At 32.1% G+C, this 6,754-nt stretch overlaps 1 pseudogene across 1 annotated transcript; it reads left to right on the forward strand.

The window, feature by feature from the left end:
• The first annotated feature begins 1,618 nt into the window (after positions 1–1,618).
• On the forward strand, positions 1,619–4,403 carry LOC149566851 (G-type lectin S-receptor-like serine/threonine-protein kinase At2g19130 pseudogene; annotated as a pseudogene). Its single transcript, XR_016361587.1, has one exon. The product of XR_016361587.1 is annotated as a G-type lectin S-receptor-like serine/threonine-protein kinase At2g19130 pseudogene (transcript).
• Positions 4,404–6,754: the final 2,351 nt, after the last annotated feature.

Below are 6,754 nucleotides of genomic sequence, written 5' to 3' on the forward strand. Positions count from 1 at the left end.
TAATTATATATTCATCAGTTTATCCAACTGAAGTACCAAACATCAACAGTATTTGTAACTGCCTTGGTAGATATGTATACAAAATGTGGAAGCATAAACAAGGCACTTGAACTATTTGACATAATTAATGCAATCAGATTTCCACAATCCATAATAGTTATGATAGTTATTTTTTGGAATTTTTGTCATTAAATCTAGAAAGTAACTACTCCAAAAAATCGTTACACAATCTAATCCAGAAAATAACTATCATAACTATTTGACATAATGTCTGCAAAATGTGTAGTCTCGTAGAACACTCTGACTATTGTATATTATGAGCATTTATTTAAAGATTTCACCATGCTTAAATTAATTATTTGGCTATCAACAAAGCCTAAAGAATGTAAAGCTATATAATTATAAAGTAAATAATGAGTAGATGACATAACCTGGTGGTTTACACCCTAATGCTTGTTTTTGTATCACAAATTTATTTTTTATTTTGACATAAATCTTATCAATATGGTGTTATTACAAGGCCACCAAGAATATTTATAAATGGGAGAAAAGGTGATGTTAAAAATAGAAGAGATGTTTAAAGTGTAGAGATATATTCCAAGCTCAGTTTGCTAACTTACAACAAATGAAGAATCAAAACAATAAAAGAACAAGCCAAGGAAATTAAAAAAAATAGAAACCATCAACAAGTGATATTTTTGAAATAGAATATTAGTTTACTACTTGTACAACCTACAAGAACTTGTAAAATGAATCTTGCATTATAATTGTTAGTTAGGTTTTTAGTCTTCATGCTCTATGAAACCTGTAATCAATATTTTTTTTAATATGGAAATCTTCACCAATCTTCTACCAAAATAAAGATTTTATGCATGTTTTGAGATTAGCTAATTTTATGTTTGGCTAGTTGTAGTGATTCTTTTTCTATTTTCAATTGAATATATATCACTACTCAAGTTAAAATGATTATTTTTGCTTTGCCACATATGATTCTAGGTTTGAGTAGAGAAATGAATAAACAAAAATAAAACAAATGTCTACATGCTTGCGATTTTCAAATACACTTGCCTTTGCTAATTCCTTGCTTCTAACCATTCCAATATTTAAGCTAAGAAAACCAATTTGTATATAAAAGATAGAGAATTCAATAAAGAATAAATTTACATATAAAGAAATAGAATGCATACAAAATGAACATATAAGCATGCTACTGTCGTATGTAATTTTTCACTTTTATATCAATTACCACTAAATGTAATTTATCAAAAAGATTACAATTTAATCATCTGTCAGTAAATTAAATTGGTCTTGATACTGCATTTGATCCAAAATTACAATCAAATCTCCGAGTAATATAAATATAGATATTTTTAAAATGCAAAGGTGTGGAAGATTGTAAGCAAGCAGTATACGGTAGTGACTAAAGCATATATTTTATAAATGCAACGTACATGAAAAACTAGTATACCCCTTGGTAAAATACGCGTTTTACTTTTCTTTTTAGATGGTGCCAAGCCAATGCAAGATAGCCTATGAAATAAATATTATCTAATTTAAAATATCTTCTCCGATATCGGTTTAACAAATAAAAATGTCTAAGGTAGAAATACTGATTCCACAAATGACGACTTGGATCAAGTCAACTTTAATTTTTGTTCCCTCGAGCATTACATCTGGTTGAAAATTAATGAGCATTTGTCTATTACGCACCGTGTCTGTGAACCCTTTGACACGCAACACAGGAAGAAAATTTTGCCGGCGACTAAATATTTTGTTTTCAGCTTATATATACAGTAAGGCAACCATTAAAGTTAATAGTTTATTCGTTAGCAAGGTGACTTTTATAGCAATGAGAAATATATGGTCAAGCCTGCTTTTTGCAGTTGTCGTGTTTATTCAGCTCAAGAGTAATAGTGGTGCCGGAGATACTATTCCATTGGGTGCCTCGCTCACTGGAAATCAGAAAATAAATTCGACCAACGGCACATTTGAGTTGGGATTCTTCAGCCCCAATGGAAGCAACTGGTATATTGGCATCTGGTACGCTCAAATACCAGAGAGGACTTATGTTTGGGTGGCCAACAGGGAGACTCCCGCCAGAAACCGGCCTGGCGTGTTGATGCTGTCAAAAGATGGTAGATTGGAACTGTTCGATGCAGAGGGTGCATTCCTTTGGTCAGCCAACACAACAAACAAGGCATCCCGGGCTGTGTTATTGGATTCTGGTAATTTCTTAATGCTGACGAACGACAGCCAATCTAATACCGTTTGGCAGAGTTTCGACAATCCCGTAGATACCTTGTTGCCCGGGATGAGGTTCGGTGGATATCATCAAAAGCTGATCTCATGGAAAAGCTCAACGGATCCTGCTCTTGGGCTTTTTTCCATGCAGATGGATCCATCCGGGGCCAAACAATTTGTGTTGAAATGGAACAATTCTGTACAGTATTGGGCGACCGGACTTTGGGACGGCACAATTTTCAGTGGAATTCCCGAAATTGTGAACAAACAAATTGTCAATATCAGTATTGAAAGTAACGGCTCTGGTTTGTATTTCACTTACATGGCGGTTCCCAACTTCAATGGTCTGGCACGGCTCGTCATGACTGAGTTCGGACAAGGGCGACAGCATGCAATATTGGATGGCAGTAAATTGAACATGATCTGGTCTGTCCCCAGAGATGGATGCGACGTTTATGGTGCTTGTGGCGCCTTCGGAACCTGCGACTCCAGAAATCTTCAGTCCTGCAGCTGCGCGGAAGGCTTCAAACCCAGAGACAATCACGCATGGGTTTCCCAAGATTGGGCGTCCACTGGCTGTGTTCGGAAGAGCCCTCTAAACTGCAGCACCGACCGATTCATCCATCTTGGCGTAACATTGCAGGATGATTACGCTCTCTCATACCCTGCAATATCAACAAAGAAAGATTGCGAGAAAGTCTGCCTCCGGAACTGCTCATGCACCACATTTTCTTTCAATCCGCCTTCAGGGCCCTGTCAAATCTGGTCCGGAGATTTGCTCAAGCTGCGCAACTCTACTTCGTCGAGAAGGAATACAAATGTCTTCATTAGAATGGGTCCCTCTCAACTTTCCGAGAAACGCAAAAGCAGAAGAATTATTGGCCCAGTGCTTGGGATCGTTGCTGCACTCACCGTTGCCCTAACTATTTCTTCCGTTTTCATTTGGCGGAGGCGTCAGCAGCGATCGATGGACAGGCGTGAAGATTCTTTAGACTCTTTTCTTAGAATGTTTACTTACAGGGAGCTGAAAATTGCAACAAGGAATTTCAGGTTTGAGTTGGGGAGCGGCGGATCTGGCTCCGTGTTCAAAGGATCTCTACCAGACGGTACGCTTGTGGCCGTGAAAAAGATGAAGTGTTCAAGACAAGATGAGAAGCAATTCCGAGCAGAAATTAGCTCTCTTGGAAACATACAACATGTCAATTTGGTCAGGCTTCGAGGGTTTTGTGCCCAAGGATTGAAACGGTTACTGATCTATGATTACATGCCCAACGGCTCTCTGAATTCCTTGCTGTTCAGAAGTAACACTAAGATGAGTGAGGTGAAGGTACTCGACTGGAAGGCCCGACTTGAGATCGCAATAGGTACTGCAAGAGGGTTGCTCTATCTCCACGAAGAATGCAGAGGCTGCATCATTCACAGTGATGTGAAGCCCGAGAACATCCTTCTCGACAGTAATATGTCAGCCAAATTAGCGGATTTCGGATTGGCGAAGCTGATGGGTAGAGATCTGAGCCGCGTGCTGACGACTACAAGAGGAACGAGAGGATACTTGGCTCCCGAGTGGATCGCCGGTACTCCTATCACTCCCAAGGTAGATGTCTACAGTTTTGGTATGACTCTTTTGGAAATCATATCTGGGCGAAGAAATCTGGACTTGACTGTGCAAGATTCAAGTAAGCTTTATTTTCCTACATGGGCTGCAAGTGAATTTCAGCAGGGGAACATGATGAATATTGTGGAGCAGGGTGTTGTACAAGAGGAAGTAGACGCGGAAGAGGTAAGAAGAGCATGTATCGTAGCACTGTTATGCATTCAGGAGGACGAGGAAGTGAGGCCAAATATGAGGCAAGTGGTGCAGATTCTGGAAGGGAAGATAGAGCCTCAAACACCGCAGATTCCGAGCTCAGTACTTATGGATAGGTCAGCAAACCAAAGCCATACAAACAGATATAGTGATAGCAATGTTGCTAGCTCTTCAGGAGGTTAGGCTTAAACATTAGTTAACAGGTAAAATCAATTCTAGGCAGCTAATAAATATATACATACTATATACATGCTATTATTATTGGATATCATGGATGGGCTGCATATCCTAGTTTGAGTATGCCTTTCGAGTATGACTTTTAAGAGAGGACACAAGATATTTAGCAATTCATAAAAACTAGTGTTGGAAAATATCTTGAGCCTTTTTTGGCCATGGCTAGTATTATTATTATTTTAGTGTGGAAATTAACTTGAACAATTTTTATTTTTTTTTTGGAAATTATTAAAGTGAGTAGGATTAATTAGATTAAAAAAGATCTTTTATGAAGTAAGCTTTTTTTTGGGTGCATCATTGAGTATAGGCATTTACAAGGAAATTGTTCAAAATTTGGACCTAAAGCTATTTGATCATATCTTAAGATAGACTGATATCTAGAGAAAACTATATTCTTTTATAGAGAAAATCTATGTATGCCAATATCATATTTATGTCTCATATTTAGAGAAAACATATATTTTCAAAATTCAACAAATAACATTTTAAGAACATTTGAATCTTGATTATAAGGATTGCAACATCATAATTAAATTATTACAATTTATTTATTTGTGAAATATATTTATTCTATTATTATATTGAAAAAAGTTTGAAAAATATTTAAAAATATATTTTTTGATTAAACTAATACAATACCATATGTGATCTTTTTATGTAATAAATCTTAAACAACTAAATATAATTCTTAATTAAAAACAAAATAACAAAAAGATCTATCCTTATATGTATATAACATTCAAATATGTAAATAATAACAAAATATATTCAATGTATAATTATATAAGAAAAGAATTTATAATTAGTAAATTTAGGGAAATTCATCATTTTAATTCATTTCTAAAGAAAAATATTAAAAAAATTTAAATAATTTTTTATAATAATTAAAAATTAAAATTAAAACAATAAATTTACTAGCTTTGTAAAAAACTAAAAAAATCTCAAAATAAATTCTATATCATGAAGTCACTAGTGGCATGTACTTGTCATTATAGTTTAGTAATTAGAAATATATTGATTAAAGTAAAAACATGAATCTACAAATTTTAACTTTAATTTAGGTATTATCATACAAAATAGTTAGAAATTAGATTAAAAGAAAGTTTATCAAACTTTTCTATGACATGATTGGAAATTGATTCTTTTTAATTTAGGTGTTATGTTCCTTGTTAACTAAAGGAAATTAGACTTTTCCAATAGATTATAATCTCTAGTATAAGTAGGTCATTTTGTTCCATCTATCATGGTTCTTTATTTTCATATAACTTTGGTGGATCTTAGGAGAAGCTACACTTGTTAAGTAAAAATATATTTGATTTATATGACATATGGTTATCATGATTCATATTTGCATTTCTTTAGATTTATTTAATATGTAGTATTGTTATATGTTCAAATATGAAATCAAGTAAACTAATGATACAATCTAATTATTTATTTATGAATTATAAATAACATTACTATTGATCATTAATGAAAATGAAAGTGTTATAAGTTTTGGACAAGCTTAAAGGGAAAGAATGAGGATGACCAACAAGAGGACTTGAATGATACAATCTAGTCACCCAATTCCTTAATAAATTTTTTTTTTGGTGATTTCTTTAGCAAGTTTTTGACTCTATTTATGGCTATAATTCTAAAATAAGTCATTCATGTTTAAGTATGTACATATTTCAAATTAATAGAAATGTTTTTTTTTTTTCAAATTGAAATTTTATTTATTGACAGATTTAAAAAAATAATCTAGTAAAAATGAATTTTGTATAATTTACTTATTTTATTGTTGAAAATATAATTTTGAATATAGAAAATTAAAAATGAGATTATTTCATACACATATAAAAAATACATAGGACTCTAGAATAAATAAATACATTCTATTTATTTTGGAGCGATGGATAGAATTAATACAATTTTAAATTAATACTAATACTAATACTAAAATAAAATATAGGCAAGAGCCTACAACATAATGGTAACTTGTCAACCTCTCATATGGAAGGTCTCGAGTTCAAATTTTCATAACACAAAAATAATTAATTAAAATAAATAACAATAACTAATCTAGGCTTTGGTTGTTTAATGATAATAAAAAAATACTAAAATAAAATATTTTTAAAAAATTAAATTAATATTTTTAAATTATTTTTATAATAAAAAACTATATATATAATTTTTAAAAAGGTAGGAAGTAAGGGTGAACATAAATTATATGCAAATTTAAAAAATAGAAAAAAAATGGAAGAATTCCATCCTTGGAAAAGGAAAAATAATAATAATATGTGAATAGGAAATAGAAAAAATTGAAAAAAAAATCTACTAAAATTCTTTAAAATGTGCATTAATAATAATTATTGTTTTTATATTTGTATATTTATAAAGTTTTATTTTAAACTTAATGATTTTATATATTTTGTATTGATCAACTATTTAATACACTGAATAATTGTTAATAGAAAACAAAACTAATAT

The sequence above is a fragment of the Cupressus sempervirens genome, chromosome 3 (assembly GCF_028749045.1).
Source record: "Cupressus sempervirens isolate cs-2001-9-10 chromosome 3, ASM2874904v1, whole genome shotgun sequence".
In the NCBI taxonomy this organism is placed as follows: Eukaryota; Viridiplantae; Streptophyta; class Pinopsida; order Cupressales; family Cupressaceae; genus Cupressus; species Cupressus sempervirens.